Here is a 20,039-nt window from a genome sequence, read left to right as displayed (position 1 = left end):
TCCAGAGGGAACCTCCTGTGATTGAGTTTGTGCCCATGGCCTCTGGTCCTGCCACTGGCCACCACTGAAAAGAGCCTGGCTCTGCCTTTTTCACACTCTCCCTTCAGGTATTTACACACATTGATGAGATCCTCCCTGAGCCTTCCCTTCTCCAGGCTGAACAGTCCCAGCTGTCTGTCTTTCCTCATGGAAGAGGTGCTCCAGTCCCTTCATCATCTTTGTGGTCCTTTCCTGGATCCTCTCCAGTATGTCTATGTGTCTCCTGTCCTGGGGAGCCAAGAACTGGACACAGGACTCCAGGTGTGGCCGCATCAGCGCTGAGCAGAGGAAGGATCACCTCCCTCGACCTGCTGACAATGCTTTGCCTTATGCAGCCCATTTGCCTTCTCTGCCACAGGGGCACACTGCTGGCTCATGTTCAACTTGGTGTCCACCACGATCCCCAGATCCTCTTCTGCCACACTGCTTTCCAGCAGCTTGGGACAGGCAGTAGGTAGGGCAGGTGCCAGGCAATATTGCCAAGACCTGCACCCCATCTTTGACAGCAGCCTACACATAGCACTTCAGAAGGAAATGTAGAAGCCTTTGAAATGGATAACCTTGTTCTAGGGGGAGGTATGTTTTGCTTTTTTATATCCCCATTAACTGCAGTCCCCTGATCATTTTATACTTGTGGAGCATGGTTTACATCAGTTTAATGATTTAAAGCATCTATTAGGATCACAGATGCACAGGTTCTTCAGTTAAATGTAAAATGCAGCCCTGCTTTACATATCTAGTGAGGAAGAACACAAGAAATGCCTGTAGCTGGTGGAAACCCAGAGGCTTGTTTCCACAATCAGAGGAAATCCCGTTGGGACACACAGACCATCGACAGGCGGGCACTAAAGCTCACCTCGAACTTCAACTGCAGCCAGAGACCAGTTGTCAAGTAAAAAAGGAAGAGTTAAGGAAACGAATTGGAGAAGATAGGAAGGCTCTTCCATCCATGTATGCTAATGGGATCTGCTGTCCACGGAATGGATACAGTAGGACTAGGACCTTTTCCATATCATCCCAACAGTCCTCTTTAATAAATCTTTTCTATTTTATTGGAAGCCATAAAAAGTTCAGTGTGATATTTCAGAAGCACTGAAGCTGTCTTTAAGTCATTGAACACTTTTTCCTCCTTACATCACAGATCATTTTTATCTTCCAGGTAGTTTTGGCTAGGAGGTCAGAAAGTGGCCTCCTAGCCAAAGAGTCTCTTCACGCACTTTCACTACATTCATCATCCCCGTTAGACCTGGCAAACTCACTCATTTTCTATTGCTAGTTTATTTTTCAAAAGACTTTATGTGTTCCCTACACACAATTTTGTTGAAGAACATTGTTGTCTGTTTATTCTTCTCTTGGACATCATGCCGTTTAGCTTGAGTAATTGTTTGTCCATAATCTGTACTCTACAGCAATGTGCATGCTATCATACTCATTTTGCAGCTGAGTGGCTTTGATGTTGGGCTGTGTTGTAATGCCCAAAAGAGAAATAAATTACACCGAGGATGATGAATTACAGCTGTTTTCAGAATTCCTCCACTTCAGACATATTTTTTTTAGCATAGAGTTCTTCAGGGACTGTCTGTGTTTTGCTCTGGATTCTGCATATATGGTTTGCGGAAGAGGTGAACCTTTGGGACACATGGAGAGAGGGAAGTTGGAGTGTTGGGGCTGGGAAGCTGTTCCATGTACAAGCACTTGCCAGGGTGAAAAAAACTTGAACTTATGAGTTAGGACTTTAACTGTAAGGGAAGGAAATGAAAAAAAATGGAGATTGGCAGTAATGGAAATGAGAAGAATGATCAGGTTTTGGTATCGCAGTCTTACCATGGAGCTCCAATTGTGAAGCTTGGCTTGAGATGCCAACACCTAAGGCTGCCATCCAAAACACAACATCTCACCTACTGCTAAATCTCAGAGGCCCATAACCCTCCAGGGGCTATGAAATTTGCTTCAGAACATGAACGGTCCTGGAGTCAGAGTCCAGGACTCTTCCTTTCTGAGGAACCATCTCAAGCCACAGCCATCTCAGGGTTTCTGTCTGACAAGTGTAGGCAAAAATGAATTTCTGTGCTCCGAGTCTTTACCAGTAAACAAAATGGGGCATCTTTCACACCACAAAGCCAATCCAGATGGCCCTGTTCATGTCATTATGGCAAAACTCTTCTATACTCTAAACCAGAGAGGCCTCACTCCTGCTGCTGATGGAGTATGGTCTCTTGTCCATACTAACCTTCCAAACCGTGTGTAGGCGTCACTATGGGGAGCATGGGCTGGTGCAAACCAGTGTTATGCCGACTGTGCTAACATTTACTGTGCAGAAAAAGCAGGACGATAATTTAGTGCTCCAGCACCGTTTAGTTAATTGGTGCTCTAGGATTGTTTACTTAATTAGGGATCTAGCGCTGTTTAGTTTATTAGTGTATAGCCTTTTTGTCCTTGTACTCAGAGCATCAGAATTAAATATTTTGATGACAGCAGCATTTTCTGGGTGAGTAGATCATTTTAGGAGTGATGGGAAGGATAAGGAAGGTTGTGAGGCATAGGATGGATGGTGGGGAAAGATTCCAGGGCCCTACAAGCAACAAGGAGATTTGGGAGGATTTGATGAGATCCATTGGGATCTCTGAGCACAAAGACGAGGATATATTCATCTTTCAGGGAGGTCCTAAAGCACAAACTGACTCCCAGACATTGGGATGGTTTACTGTGCATGTTTATTGTGTAGCCTTATGGTTGCTCTGCTCTTACATGCTTTTCCTAAGCATCTGCTGTCACCCATTGCCTCTAGGATTTTGGTTAGATGGATCTTTGGCATGACACGGTTCAGCCATACATATATCTTTATGTATTGATGATGTTTCTAGAAACAAAAGCCTCAGATTTATTTTTGCAGTGCAAATGCCAAGGTTTCCTTTGTTCTTTATAGCAGCAATTCAGTGTAACATCTCTATGCAGGACAGTATTAAGCACATTGTTAACTTAAGTATGTGCTAATGTAAAGCACATGCTCCTCAACAGAGATGGTTTTAAAGGTATTAAGCAGGACAGGAGAAGACTCCTTCCAATGCACACAGAGTATGTAATTTTTCATCATTTTTTAATCTGTATTCCTTCTCTTCCATAACTGAGTTTGAGTTGATCAATACACTAATAAACCCATAAATATTCCTAATTTATCATCATTTGGCAACAAGTTAGGACAACATGAGAGGAAACCCTTTTATTACTTAAGTAAAAATCTATGGCTGCGTTATCCTGAAGACTGAAAAAAACCTTGATTTAATGTAAAGTTCTTTGTAAAGATACTACAGTGGCCTTAACCATCAATAAATGAGGATAAAGGGACAAATGACTTCACTTTTTCCTCCTCTTTTTATTGCTACGGAATGAAGTCATTATTTCAGTATGGGTACAGTTGAGCTGTAAAAACAGATGCATGATACGAAGTGGCTAATTTGTCAGACCACCATTTATTTCTGTATCCGGAAGCATATCTCTGAAGGTTCATCTAAAATATATCTGGCTCAGAAGAAATTCTTAGCAAGAAGGAAACATAAAATCAATAATTGAGAAAACTTCACATTTCAACGCTGGAAATCATAAAATGTCATGAGGTAATGTCTGCATGTTCAATTTAAGGCTGAAAATGCTTATTAAATTCAAGGTCAGTCTCACAAAATATGCACGCTTAGCCCATATTTACTGACGTTTCACATGATGATGTTTGATGGAAAGGGCAAGTGACTGAGTAACACTAGTTACTATACACTGTGATGTACGCCTACATGAAAAATGCTACCTAGTAAATTTACTAGGCAGCTGAGGTGCCAGCAAGTTATAATGTGCACATAAACTCTACTCTGAAAGTGACTTGTAAAGAAGTTTGATATACAGACTGTTGAGGGTACGTGGAATGTGAGAGAATCTGCTTCATTAAGGTTACAAGATCAAGGACCTTTTCAGTTCAGAGGGGATAACGAGTAAAAGGGAACGGGATAAACAAAACACAAACCTGGTAGACAAGGGATAACTAAGACGATGACCAAAAGTCTCCAGACGGTAACTGATGGGCCATTAAGGAACTACGGGCTGAGCTTTGGAGAGAGCTAACCTGGATGGGGCAACTGATAAGAAAGGGAAAAGATGAACTTGAGAATTTGGGGTATTGCAGGGGGCTGTGCAGGACGAGCAAGCTGCACTAGCTGGCAAGCAGGTGATCATATAGCAGGTACGAGGGCCCAGGGTGAGCCAGACTGGGCTCCTGCCGCTGGGCAGGAGAAACCTCGGGTGCTGCAGGCTGCTGGAGATGGCAGGTCTTACAATGTCCTTAACACAGACTACTGCGTACGACAGTCTGGCTGGTTTTATTTAAAACCTTTCTGCACCATCCGGGCAGGTAAAGGATTTTTAAAATTGATAAATCCAATTTACTGCCACTTTAGGGTTCTTTCAGTCTGAGCAAATAATATAAGTGGCTGCAAGAGAGAGGATCTGATATTCACTGTCTTTTAAATTGAATCACCTTTATACTAGAGCTGTGATAAATGCCATGTCCCCTGTTGGTGAACCTAAATCTCTCCCTTGCTGAACACACAGACTTTAGTGTTCTGGTCTGAGTCATTTTATTCTTTTCTTAAACGGTTGCCTTTCCATGTGATTCTTCTAAAAAAATGAAAACTTTAATTTTATGCTAATTAGAAAGTCTAAAATACATATTTACTCAACTTTTTTTTATTTCTAGTGTTTACTGACATCTCTCATAGCTAAACATTTTGCCTTAAGATCTTATTTTCACAGTTTGATTGCTGCTTGTGCCTTTTCTAAAATCTTTGTGACTCTTTGGATAACTTGGAGAGAGCATCAAAACCTAGTTAAAAAAAAAGACAGCTAATAAGAAGTTAAAAACTATTTTTCTCATTATGTAATTCAAAGTTTTGTGAATGAGTTACATCATGACAGAGTTCTATTGCCTCTACATATCTCATCCTTTAGGTAACTAAAAGCAAGTCTGAAACCTTCAAGGGATGCAGAAAGAACAGTTGTAGGTTAATCTGAGATTAAAACAGCACTTCGGACCAAATATCACAACAGATTTAGTGTGAAAATAGGATATCCTAGAAAACATTAAGATAATGAACATGTGACCCGTGGTACAATTTTTTTTCTATCTGGACATTTTACTTGGATTAATGTGTGTGTTATGTTAGGAAACGCCCCAAAAAAGAGGGATTCAAGGACAAATTTTTGCTAGGTAATAAGGCTTTATGCGCCTTGGATCCTGGTCCCGTTTGCAAGTAACGTGCCGAACACTTGGTGGGCTCACCCTACCCAGGGCAGGGAACGGAGGGCTAACGCGCTCGCAGCCGTCACAGCCCCGGGAAAGGAGCCGGTCGCGTCGCTGTGCTTGTCAGAGCCCAGATGCTGACACGGCTCCCGGGGGCTGCAGGGAATTCCGTCAGTATATGTCGTATTTGGAGAGTAAACCAGTACATAAGGATCAATGAACTGAGGGCTGAGTAAAGGCAAATAGCACTCTGCTTTTTTTTTTTTTTTTTGACTCTTCAGCATCTAACAATGTCCAGTTTACTTTTGCTAATTGTTTTAGTTGAATTCTGACCTTGGCAGTCTGTTTTAAGCATCACAGGGGGCTGGGCCATTGCAAAAATACTTTGAACGCCTTTCCTTTTGAGAAAATATAAATCACACGAATTACAGCAATCTCCCTTCATATGCTAGTGATAGTACCGTATCTTGCACTGTCGTATTACAAAAAGCTAATGCAAAACCAAACTAGTTGTTAACAGATTGTGAAATAAACCTCAGTATCTCCATTTATAGTAAACACCCATATAGCATAAAAAACCCCCTGAACCTATACCTGCACTTCTATCTTTTTATCTTGCACCTGAATTACTACAAACAGGTTTTTAGGATCTCATAATATAGAGGAATTTACATGTGAGATCTTTAGACTAAGGCAACAAATTATTGACAAACTAGATGGAATATATGGATCAAAAGTTCTTATAGTTAAAACACCTGCAAAAGTTTTTCAGCTTGTCTGACCATTGAGCACAGAAGATCCAAAAGGAAAACCAGCTTCTGTGTTACAGGCTAAGATAAAATTTCCAGGAACAACCTTTTACAACTGGGTGATGTCAGTGTGACAATGTGTTTCCTCAATGTAGTATGAAGAATTTGGATGAGTCAACTCTTAATTATTCGAAACACTGCTTAATCAAATCAAGGTCAAAGGGCTCCTTGGTTTAAGTGGCAAAACGTGTTACCTCCTTTAATATGTTTAATGTCTGATGATTAGTTTTGAGCATTCATATAGCTCTGTTAAAATCCTTAAGTATACATATTCATGCAGGGGAAGCATGTAATTAAATATTTTGCTGGGTGACGACCACAGTGTTCAGCTAGTTGAAGTTTCACACTGCTATTTCCCAATATTGATTAGACTATATTGAATAACTATCTTGGGAAAGGAGCAAAATGTCAATATTTCAAATCATTTATGCACATTACAGAACTGAAAGAGTAAGCCTTGAGAAATAATGTCCTTTTTATTTACTTTTAACAGCAGACTAGCTTGATCTTGCCTCCAGATTCTGGAGAACATTCAGTACATAATTCCCTCTCGTTTCATTTTTTTAAGTAACTGCTAGTAAGCAGTTCACTGAAATCCACAGTTTTCACAACTCTTAAGAGTTAGGGGTGTTATTTGCTACATGCAAATAAACTGTTTGCTTTAGAAAAATTAGTCTGTGAAGCTTTATACATACTGGTACTCCTCACTCCACTGAAATCAATGGAAAAGTTTAGTATCGATGACATCAGAATCTCACCCAGTGTGTTGACTGGATAAGTTCACTTTGACCTTAAGTAAAGAGTAAAAAGTACAAGATAAATAGCCTACATTCTGTCTCTTTTAGTCCTTACTCAACAGGGAAAAAAGTAGTAAACACGTTCATATATAAGTATTTTAATATGCTTATTAGTTTCAAAGCTTTTAGTTTAAAGTTAAGAAGGAAATACTATTCATTGTGGAGAAAAAACAGGTAAAAAAGCAAAGCAGGAGTCTACTAGCAATTTATAACAGGAAGGAATGTGTATGAAAAGATCTTAAGAATCCCTACCTCATTTTTTGCCATTTCTACAAAAACACTGGGAGCTTTTTCTACATTGCGTATGCCTGTAGTAGACAATAAACAGTAGTTCTGTAACATCTTTAGCTGATTTTGGCCCTCTTGTGAACAAGGACAAAACTCCTTTAATAATTTTTCTGCTGTGCTTCCACGCTGTTGCATAGCTTCCTTCTTCTCATCTAAATTACTGTAACATTAAATTATATATGGTATTTCCTAGTTTATCAAATAGTGACTAATATAAAGCAATATGCATCTTTGTCTATAAATTGTAACTACTCCATATGTTAACAGAGCGGTTATGTATTTTTTTCTAAGTATCTCATAAATCACACTGTTTCACAGACTAAAAATTAATCACATTAAACTGCTATTATTTGTTCTATAGCTAATTTCATCCTACTCCAGATCTTCCGTGCATGGAAGTTTTCAGAAGTGCTACATTTTCCTTTATTTTTAAAATGAAAAGTTGTTTTAAAAGAATGGTTAGATATTAATATTGTATTTCTAGGTGTGTTGTCAATATGTACATTTGTGCTTTTGCAGTACATAAATTCATGCACTCGAGAGTGACAAATTTTTGTGCCCAGGGCATACCTATAAGGCACCCTCTATTTTCCCTCGTTTCTTCTTTCTCATGTAATTCATGTTGATGTCAGAAGAAAGGCACACACCCTATAATATCTGTTTCTCTCAGCATCAGAATTTCTGGAAAAATATGGTCTGAAAGCAAGAGATACATACAGAAACATATCTCAAGGAACAGAATTTCAGCTAATTTCAAGAAACTAAACATAAAGAGCAGGAAAGGGCCTAGTGCCTCCCCTTTTGGATGCCAAGGTGGTGGCTAAATTTTTACAAAAGATTGATGGAGACGTCCATCTAGTTTAGCTTCAGTTAACCGTGTTTGCAGTGCCTAGTTTTTCAGCCAGGCTGACAAAAGCACCTGAGATAACAGCAGTTGCCAAACGTTGTGTACTCGGATGCACAGCGGAGTAATTTTTGACTGAGGATCAGAATTTCCTCGCTGAGAAGTTGCAGGTGAGCTCTCATCCAGAAGGACAACCAACACAAGTGTCGTTGAACAGGGATGGCAGAGCCTGGGATGGTGATTCTGGCCTGAAACAACTACAAGAAGATGTGGAAGGAAGGGCAGGGCTCTTGGACTCACTGCATACCTTCCAAACAGAAGAATGTCCTTGGCCAAGAGTAGGATCAGCTGAAACTCCACTGGCAAACTCCACTTGGCAAGGGTCCTGAGTGCACAAGCAGGTGCTGCAAGCCCGTTCTCACATCCCCTGGGTGTTCAGCTGTGTTCAGGGTCAGCTCTGATATACTGGAGCTGCAACCTTGGATCAGACTTCTGTGGAAACTGCTATGTTGTGAGAAAATGCTGAATGAGGAAAAAAACCCCTGACAAACCTCATCTGGAGTCATACTCATTGGGCCTGCTGCTCAGGTCCTTGCTCTTGGTCCTTTCTTAGGACACAATTCCCCATCCCTTCTTCCCCCACTCCCCATTTCATGGTCATCACCTTAAAACAGATTAGGACTTTCACTAGTGTGTTTGAAGCTCTTGGCAAGTCACTCACTGATAAACTTGATGCTAAATGCTGTTTGCTGGTAAAGAAGATGGGAATCTAGCAGTACCTTATTTATTGATATTATAGCAGTGATATTTTATTTATTTATTGATATTATAGCTGTCATTATGTGTGGTTGATGTATCTTCTTCATGCAGGGTTTTGGGATATTCCCAAGCATGACAAACTTTGAGGTTTCAGATCACTGGGATGAATCTTCCAACCAGGCAAGAAGACAGCTGTTGACTATTGAATAGGGTAGTAAAGATAATTTGAAAGGCATTCTGGTACATCCCTTCTCCATGTTTGCTGTTGATAAAAAAACCTCCTGGACTTTCTACAGAAGTGACATATTCATGCTGATCAACTGATGAAGTGGTCACTGACCACTCCATACTCTGCCTCTTCAATATCACCCAGCCCAAGTCAAAGCCAGAACTCCAGACGTTTAGCTGGCTCAAAGGGAACTTTTCTACATTTATCTTGAGACCCAGAGCTACTTCTGTGCCAAGAACTAAATTGCACCGGAGCTAAGGGCTTGGCATTTCCTTCCGCTGTCTGTATTGCAAAACTGCACAATTCTGGGTGTGGTTTTGCCCCATGTCAGCCACCACAGTCTCAGACAATTCTTAGTCATATTTTAGTGCATAATATGGGCCAAGAACAATTCCAACAGGCAACTGGGATGCACACACTCTGGTTTAGAGATGAAAGATTTTAATCACATGGACGTGAGCCATGTCTTGCCAGTTGGACTCAGGAACAAAGAATGGGTCCCATCCATTTGATTTACTAATAGAATGAATTTTTTTGTCATCTGAAACTCTGTTCAGATGCCTCCTTTGTAAGCCTGCTGGTGATGCAAAGTGAAGCAATTACTCTTTTCGTCCTGAAGTATGTGACAGCAGTATCACCTTTCTGAAGTCTGGACACTGCAAAGAAATTGAGCAATAGAGCTCTCTACTGGATGTGGTTCTAACCCATGGTAAACAAATATAACTCAGCCTGAGACAAGAAGATAGTAAGCCAGTCTCCCTAATGAGTATTACCAATGACAAACTTTAATAACAGTTTCTTAAGAACTGTGTTCAAGTTCCTTAAATCCTGAGTGGTTTCCCAGCTTCCTCTGTTCTTTAACACTAGCAAATAGCTATTAGGAACCTTGCCCTTGAATTATTTTTAGATGGGTTTTGATATTTCTGGGTGAGATAGATGTTCACCTGCAGCAGAAGCAGGTTCTAATTGGAATCTCCTTTCTGCCCTGAGAAATTCAAGGAAAAGAACTGAAGAACAGATGCTCAACCTGTGTTGAATAGTGCAACTTTAGGATACGATGCTGAGCACCTACTTGTCTGGGAGTAACAGACCTGACAGCTTTTCACTGAACATGTGCTGATGTGGAAAGATGGGAATGGAAAGGAAAGAGAAAGTGGCTTTCATGTCTTGAACAAGAAGTCAACCAACTTGTTTTGGTGCTAAAGGCTATGCCAAGGTCCTCAAGCAGAAAGCTACTGTCAGTACCACCAGCTTCTAATAGGTTCATGCTGTTCTTGAAGAGCTAGGGGTGACTGAAGGTAAGAGAACACTGGGAGCTTTAAAGGAGCTGAGGCAATGATGGTACATTGTTCTCTCCCTGGAGAATAATGGGATAACTCATCGAAAGTGATGAATCAAATGAGTCTTTTGCAGAGTGTAAGAACTTGGTTTAGGCATTGAAAAGGACACTCCAAAAGGTGCTGTACTTGACAATTAAATGAAAATGCACAGGAAAACCTTAAGACAGCAGGCAACCTACCTTACAGACATCCCTACAGGTAGAAGTCTTGGATTTGATAGAGACAAAGCATTGCTCAGGAATGTAGTCTTAATCCAAACAAAGGAAGGAATGACTAAGTTCACTGGAGCAGAAAAATAATTTCCGTAAGTTATAAAAAGTCTGCCAGAAAAGTTGTGGTCATGTGGCACATGAAGATCCAAAGTCCAAGAGAATTTAGACAAATCTGAATCATATTGTTGATAGCTCTCTGACCCCAGTCACTGCTCTTTCTAGCTTTGTTAAAGTATCTCAGAGCTGGGTTAGATTGCCCCATGTGCCTACCTGAAAAGAATAGAGGGTGATCAATCTTCTCAATATGAAGTTCCTGTATTTACCTATATAAAGCACCACAAAAAAGAAAATTTTTTTTAGAAAAAGAGAATTTTGAAATAGTTGCAGTAAGCATACATCTGCATACAAACTGATAAACAATAAGTGGTTGTTTTGAAACAAAAATTTCTTCAGATAGATAGAGGTTTAATTTATTTTCTAATGTATTGTTGGATGTACAGGTTTTCTCATACATATGCCATCCTTTCATTTATAGTTTCACAGTTCTTACAGTTTTACAGATCACGTGCTTGCCAGTTCTGATGCACAGATTAATGCAAAATCAACCATTTAAAAAAGAGACAAATCAGGCACCAACCATGTAAACTCTGCCAAGGAAGGAGGAAGTTAGTCCTGGAGGATAATGAGTTTGTTTACTTTTCCCCAAGTACCACAACTCTTGCATTGAATCATGATTGCTTAAGTATCTAGTTTCTGCTTATATGCTTAGACAAAGAGTGCTTCTGTAATTAATGAAGTACTTTTGTTTAGGTATTGAATGAATTTAAACTCTGTCAATGGTATGTATGTGTTGCTGGAAACCTGCCAATTCAAATCTCTTTCTGGGACACAGATGTCTACATTTCTCCAAACTTCTACCTTAATGTCAAAGTTGATGCTTTCACTCTCACCCTGAAATCCTAGCAAAACGAGCTCTACTAAATGCACAATGTTCCCTTTATGAAACAGTGAGCAAGAGAATAGATGGGTCATGCCAGATGTTACCTGTGTTTAACACAATTCACAAAGATACACCTGTACCACAGTGACGATGACAAATAAAATAGCGAAGAGCAATATTGGTAAAGAAAAGCATTTCCTTTAACAATGAGATCTAGGAAGAACCCCTTTGAGCAACTGGCAAGGATGATGTATAATTAGAGTTACATACAGCATTAGGGTCACGTGCTCTTGTTACTTACATAGCTCAAATCTGATGATAGGGCAAGCTCCATCAGGTGTGCCAAGGTAAATGTTACATATATAGTTATATATATGCTCTAACAGCTTGGTGCTACAAAAAAAAGTGACTCTGCTCCTGGCAAGAAGGTCCTCAGTTGCCTTCAGCTCTGGAACTTTTCCTCTCACATGATGAAATGATTTGATTCAATAACTAATATATTTTCACAGGGAAAATATATTCATATTTTTGCTGGTTATTTCTCGGTCATTTTAGAAAGCTGAACCAGGCAGGTTCAGAATTGGATGATTTTCAGATCCTGTGCAAAGAAGGAGGTGAAACCGTATGGCAAGAAGCAAGGCAGGAGGAAGAGCAGGACCTTCCCATTTCAGCACAGCAAGTGCCCAAATCTGTATCATATAGTTAGACATCAATATTTAGAAGTAAAAAAATTGCACCTCTACATAATGAACTTTTTACTAAGTTTTTCATTCAGCGCTGCAAAGACAGTCCAGTGCAGGTTGAAAGATCTGTGCCATACACTCTCTATTGTGTCTTCACATATTTAACACATTCCAGTCGCTTCTGCCTGCAGAGACCTGCTCTGAGCAATCAAGTCATAAAGAAATCCCTAAAGACTAAAGTTAAACAGATTCTACTTACAAATTCAGTTTGTGTATACTGCATCGTTCAGTAAAAGGAAAAAAACAACCCACCTTCTTGCTATCAGATTGATTATATAGTCCAAATTAATTTTGTTTAATTGGATATTGGTATATCATTTACAGATACATATTAGATGTAAACTCTACAATTACAATCTCTTATTTTAAAGCTAAATGCCAAAAAGATCTAAACCCCCAAAACAGACTAACAACTACTTGGACTTACATATGCAACTGGAAAATGGGTAAAACCTCACATCTGTAGAATATAGAGGTCATGTGTATAACACAAAAATACAGAAAATGTTTTGAGATCCTGAAAATAAACAGGTGACTTTTACAGTATGTTACAGTTTGAATTCTCTTACTGACTACATCATAGAAAGACATCTTGGTCAGAATCCTGGCTCACTGAAATAATTTAAGCCAGGATTTGTCTCCTAATGTTTGCAGATGGAGGACTATTTACAATCAAAACTCTTGTGTTAGGTATCTGCAGTTGATATAGTCAAATCAACATATTTTTCTTCTCTCTGGAGTACCCTGTTTCACTATACATACAGCTTTTCCCATCTTCATGCTCCAGTACTTTCCAAAAGAAGCCTTGGACCTATTAAGAAGTTTGTATTTTTACCAGCTCTAACTTATAAGCAAATCTGAAAACAGTAGTTTCATTTCTGTGCAGACGAAGCAATAACTTTTAACAAACTGCGCCTTAAAGCCATCACATAAACTGCAGAGAAGTTCTGCAGCACTGCTCTGAAAATGCAAAATCCACAAATATTCCTTTGCATGCCTTACCAGCAGTGGAGTCCTTCGCAGTAGTTATATCCAGGTTCCAACAAGTAATCATGTTTCTTCACCATCTCAAAGAAAAATCTAGTTTTATCAAGGTTACCACTTCTTCTCAACAAATCAATTAATCTTTCCAGGGCTGAAATTTTACCTAAAAATTACAAAGCAATAAATGCATTTCATCTCTACCTTACAATAACTCAGATGCTTTCAAATCTGGAAAAATTTAAATATTGACTTAAATCATGCAGAATTTTTTTGAGGTTTTTTGGGGCCTATAGTTAATAAGATACAGCAATACTGTTTATCTCTTGGGAAGGGGGTAAAGTTTTTAAAAGAAAAAATGGCAGAAGTAGAGCCAAAAAGAATTCAGACGCTGCTAACATTTCCAGCTGCTTAAAGTAGAAAGCTCTTCCAGAAAACTTCAGATCTATTAATATTCTACATGTGACACTACAGAAAGTCCTGAGAAAACCTGAATTTTACTCAGAAGGGGACAATTCTGTAGGTGAAGTTAATAAAACAGAGTTTTTGCATTTTCATGAGTTAGTTTTTTAAAACCTAGAGCAGAAATCTATACAAACGCACAATCTTCAAGCTTATTTAATGTGATTTTACCTGGTGATTTTTCCACAATGTTCTGATAAATGTTTATGGGTTGTTCATACTTCTGTTTCCTGAACATGAGATCTGCCGTCATCTAGAAGACAAAACCATGTAAAAATAAAAGGAGATGCACAAAGCCCTACATATGAACTGGCATTCAACAGCATTCAAATTTAGTTCTTTTGAATAGAGCACATAATAAAAGACCTAATAATTACCATACCAAAAAGCATATGAGACATTTCCATTTATTAGTAAGAGAGAGGTCCAAACCCATCATGTGGTGTCATGCTGTAATGTATGGATCAATGTCACCACTTTGGCATACAATTACCCACAAAAAGCAAACATTTCTTCAATTTTCATATGTGCGTACAGGGTGGATATTTTTTGTGTCCCATAAAGACTATACTTGGGGGATACGGATCTTGGATTTTCATCATTCCATTACTTCACTCCTTTTCTACAACTTTTTCCAGAAAAAAATTGGTGATGCCACCAATTTCATTATGAATACTTTCATGTAAAAATAGTGTGCTGGTGTGTAGACTGGGAAAACAGTTATTGGATCTTGACAATCAATCACCCAAATTAAAATAAGCCAACTTCAGAATTATCTGAGAAAACAAGAAGTAATTAAAAATGAAGTATTTAGATAACAATTTTAATAAGTATCAAAAGTCTCTTATTTTCTCTCTACTGCATTCTATCATAGAAGACAGAAACAGAGTAAATCAATTTTTTTTCCAATGCAATTTCAATCTACTTTTATAATTACAACACAGATAGATTTCCCCATTAGCACAACTATTGCAGTATCCAAGTAATTATGAATAATCAGCAAAGAATATTCTTTACTGATTTTTCTTGTGCATCATTACTTATCTGAAGTGACAGGGCTAACATTATTTCTATTATGAATAAACAACTAGAGGAAATATGGAGGAAATCAAATACAAATAATAATAAGATGGTCACTCTTTGAAAATCAGTGTAATCTTGGAAGACGTTAATAGTTCTATTTAAACGAAGCTGCATGTGCTTTATAGACATTAAAGCTTGTAATTTGTTGCCTATCATTAGTTCTCAGTAAAAGCGTAGATGGAATTCATATCTAATTCAATGATATTTTCTGCCAGTTAATGGCCCTGAGAATCAAATATTCACAAATGTAAATGGGAGTTTTCCCAAACCAATATTTTATGGGCTTTAAGAAGTAGCTTTTACTGCAAGCAGAAAACCATACCTGAGCAATTTCCTTTGTTGTAAGCGTGACCTGATTTTTTGCATTTGTAATAAGATACTCTTTTCTGATGATTTACTATATCACACATGAATTTTAAAATATTTTTCAGTTTGATAAATTTTCTTGAATGGATAAATAAGTGCAAAACTGGCTAACATGGCTGTATTGCCTTTTCGTGTTCATGTTCCTTTTTGGCTCTTATTCCATTCAAATGTCAGAAATACGATTTAAGAATTCACCCATGGTAATTCTACGGTTTTGAAAAATCAGTAAATATTTTCTTTTCTGTATTTTTGAAGACATGGCACTAACACAACAATTTCTCTCACTTACCTGGTATATAGATACTAGGAATGAGATGTTGACTGAGATTTTAAAAAAAGACTTTCTTTACTATCTGTTGGAGTGTATGTTAATGCATTTTTATAGCTTGTAGATAGTCCTTCCGACTCAGGCAGTGTTCAGTGTTCACAGGCCATGAATCAGTGCTGCCAGCTTTTTCTGAGAAAAAAATTGATCCTGGCTGCTCCAATGGGACACATTTCAGTGTTCTCTGTTGTATTTCAAAAGCCTGCAGCAATGATGAACAACATAAGAGAGATTCAGGACAATGAAATAACAATTGCAACAATTTCTGACAGTTTTTCAGAGCAGTTTCTTTGGTATCTGTGTGTTGTTTGGCCATCCACCTAAGGAGCGGACGTCTGCCTTTAAATCGCCTTTTCTTGGTCTGAAACAGAGAGCTCTGTTCATCTCTCCTACCACCAGATTTGTGTCCTAAAAGGCAGACTGGTATTAAAAGATAAATCTCTTTCAGTCTCTGCCCAGTGAAGCTCTTCCATTTACACAAATATTAACTAGACTCGTGCAACCTGGCCTGGGCCTGTGGGGAGGGCATGGCCATTCGACTATAATGTCAACATTTTTTCTTCCAAGCATGTTTCATGTATGTGTGCATGACTGAGAATATAGTTAAATAACTCTCTATCCATTGACATATCATGCCTTTTCCTACTGGATAGATGGTTCTCCCCATCTCCTGGCTTGACCCTTTGCCTCTCTTACATTCACTTCAATGAACTCTTTTCCTAAAATGCCTAACTCTGCCAGTGCAGTATATGGGAGACTGATGGGGGTAGATGCAGCTACGAATTCCACCCCTGCAGTGACTCACCCTGATTTTTAGCACTGCTTTTTATCAAGGGATAATTCTCAATATATAAAATTTACCCCTTTTCAATATGTCACAGTAAAGTCAGTATGAGCTTCAAATGGTGCCTGGGATGGTGCTGTCTCTGCAGACAGGTGAACTGTATTAAAAGAACTGTTTAGATTAAAATTCCTGCTCTATTTTTGATGGATTCGTAAATGTATTTCTAATATGAAATCGGTTTCTCGCTCACAGAAACACACACACTTACCCCCTCACTGACTACCCTGGCTTCACATTCGCCACGTACGGACATGCGCGCCCTCACTCGCTGCAGCTGCTGGGACCACAGACACACAAGCCCCTGTGACCCATTGTCCCCATCCCAGCTGCTGGCACTTAGACCTCCATATAGACATGGCAGAGAGCCCCTCATCTGGGAGAATCGTTAGAGATGGAGTTGAATGAGGCTGAGCTGATGAGATGCGGGGCATGGCTAGACAAGCGTACTGATCAGTAGCCTGTTTACAGGTGACCAACCCCTTTTATCTCCTTATACCTCTGTTTTCCCACACTTGTTCCTCCTCAAACCACCTTGATCCCTCCCTGTGTTGGGTTTGCATGGCAAGGTTTTGGTAGCGGGGGGGGGCTACAGGGGTGGCTTCTGTGAGAAGCTGCTGTGTCTGATAGAGCCGATGCCAGCCAGCTCCAAGACGGACCCAACGCTGGCCAAGGCCAAGCCAATCAGTGCCTCTGTGATGATAACATATTTAAGAAGGAAAAAAAACAGTTAGAGAGAGCTTTTTGCAGCCGGAGAGAGGAGTGAGAAGATGTAAGAAACTCTGCAGACACCAAGGTCAGTGCAGAAGGAGGGGGAGGAGGTGCTCCAGGCACCGGAGCAAGATCCCCCTGCAGCCCGTGGTGAAGGCCATGGTGAAGCAGGCTGTCCCCCTGCAGCCCATGGAGGAAGGATGAGGGCGTGTAGAGATTCCACCTGTAGCCCATGGAGGACCCCACGCCAGAGAAGGTGGAGGCACCTGAAGGAGGCTGTGACCCCATGGGAAGCCCACGCTGGAGCAAGCTCCTGGCAGGACCTGTGGACCCGTGGAGACAGGAGCCCACGCCAGAACAGGTTTGCTGGCAGGACTTGTGACCCCGTGGGGGAACCACGCTGGAGCAGTTTGCTCCTGAAGGTCTGCACCCTGTGGGAGAGACCATGCTGGAGCAGTTCGTGAAGGACTGTAGCCCGTGGGAGAGACTCAAGTTGGAGAAGTTCGTGAAGGACTGTCTCCCGTGAGAGGGACTCCATGCTGGAGCAGGGGAACGATGAGAGGAGTCCTCCCCCTGAGGATGAAGAAGCGGTTGAAACAACGTGTGATGAACTGATCACAACCCCCATTCCCTGTCCCCCTGTGCCACTGAGGGGGGGGCGGAGGTTGAAGCCGGGAGTGAAGTTGAGCCTGGGAAGATGGGAGGGGTGGGGGGAGGTGTTTTGAGATTTGATTTTATTTCTCATTCCTCTACTCTGTTTTGCTTAGTAATAAATTAGATGAATTCCCTCTCTAAGTTCAGTCTGTTTTGCTCGTGACAATAATTAGTGAGTGATCTCTCCCTGTCCTTATCTCGACCCACAGGCGTTTCATTATGCCTTTTCTCCTCTGTTTGGTGAATGAGGGGAGTGATAGAGCGGCTCTGGTGGGCACCTGGCCCCCAGCCAGGGTCAACCCACCACACTCCCTTTCCCCAGCTTTGGTCCCTCTGCTTAAACATCTCATAAGTCTTGTAAAACCCCCAATGCTCTTCCTCTGCGTCCCAGAGAGTTGGGATTGTTCAGCCTGGAGAAAAGAAGGCTCTGGGGAGATCTAATTGCGGCTTACCAGTACCTGAAGGGGCCTACAGGAAAGCTGGTGAGGGACTGTTTATCAGGGAGTGTAGTGACAGGACAAGGGGTAATGGGTTTAAGCTGAAGGAGGGGAGATTTAGATTGGATGTTAGAAAGAAATTCTTTACTGTTAGAGTGGTGAGGCACTGGAACAGGTTGCCCAGAGAGGTTGTGGAGGCCGCATCCCTGGAAGTGTTCAAGGCCAGGTTGGATGGGGCTTTGGGCAATGTGGTTTAGTGGAGGGTGTCCCTGCCCGTAGCAGCGGGGGTTGGACTAGATGATCTGTGAGGTCCCTTCCAACCCAAACCATTCTATGATTATGTGTCCCAGATCCCCCAGGCAGCAGCCCCCCTTGGTCCAGAGATGCTCTGGAGAACCTTCTGCATTGACTTGTGATGTCAGGCTTCACCCCTAGCACAGGGGGGTATGGCTCACCTGTGACAGCCCCAGAAGGAGCCAGGGTAGGGGGGCTGTTTCTGAGACTGCATTATTGGGGTTGCCCTGCCATATCACATAACCTAACAAAGTTAGGTGCATGGAACACATCTGGACATGGACTGGACAGGACATTAAAAACTGTCAAGCATGGTAAGAGTGTGAGAGGCTGACAAATGTTACAGATAATGCCACGAGGGACGGCTGGATTTTGCAGGGTGTTCGCGGGGAGTTACTTGAGAAATGGGTGACCCTCAGATGCCTGGAGGGGAGCGCTGAGGACCTTTTTGCGGAGCAGAATCTTGGAAGGTCAACAACATTGAGTTAAGTGTATCAGTGATGACACGTAAGGCCTAGGTAATGGCATCAGAAACATCAAATTAGGTTATGTATGTAGCAAAACCAGGATCAATGGGAAAAAGTTAGCTTGCTCCTTCCTCAAGCAGCGCAGCTTAAGTGCTGGAACATCTCCAAGAGCTCTGTTGGTACAGGAAATACCTTCGCCTACCAACCCCAGCAGCCATGATAGCACTGGCATGCTGGTACAGTAACAGAGACAAAAGAATAAATTGCTTACTTTCTGCAAGTCTCAGTAATAAGAAAAATAAGACTATTAAAGACATGCTATGCTACACAGCAGTATAACTCTACAGTGCTAACTTCTGTTGCACCCTAGAGCTTTGGAAACACCAAAATGTTCTTTACCAGTGAACATCAATATGTTATTTATACTAAATGGAAATTCTCTCTTGTGAATACAAGAGGGGGCTTGAAACACACTAGTGCAACAAAATCCACAAAACTGGATACAGCTGAACCCTTGCCTCTGCATGGCAACTTTTATGTGTGGAAATATCTTTATTGATTCTTCTCCAAGGTTGTGAGATTCAGTTCTTTACAAGTTCTGAAGAGCTGATACTGTTAACAAGGTGATGATCTTTTACATTTTTTACATATGATGTATGTATGAAAATGCTGTCTTACCGTTGTTATGGAGAGAAGTGCTTTCAGAATTCCTGTTCATGAGCATCCTGTCTATGTCGTCAAAGAGGTATAAACAAATATGACTGAAGATCTTGACAGATTTATTATTATTTGCCACCGAAGTGCATAATCTTGTCGGATACATAATCATTCAGGACTAAATTAAATTGCTCATGCATTGGCATGTCCCTGGAGATCCCCCAAAGTATCTGAAGCGAGGGCTTGCCTCCCCCTTCCCTTGGGAGCTGTTTTACAATGTTGTTGATCTGACTTAATGTCGGTGTCTACCTGAGGTGAGCTGAAGAATCAATTCTCCGCGTTCTAGACCTCCACTGACTGTGAAGGGAGCTTTGACAGCCAAGGCTCAAGTCACTTACCTACACGTAGCTGTCTTGTACCATCTGAGATGCCATACAGTATCTCGACTTGCATTCCGGTCCTGTCCCGGAAAGGCAC

Source organism: Grus americana, chromosome 2 (genome assembly GCF_028858705.1).
Source record: "Grus americana isolate bGruAme1 chromosome 2, bGruAme1.mat, whole genome shotgun sequence".
Classification (NCBI taxonomy): domain Eukaryota; kingdom Metazoa; phylum Chordata; class Aves; order Gruiformes; family Gruidae; genus Grus; species Grus americana.
This window is presented reverse-complemented; position numbering follows the sequence as displayed.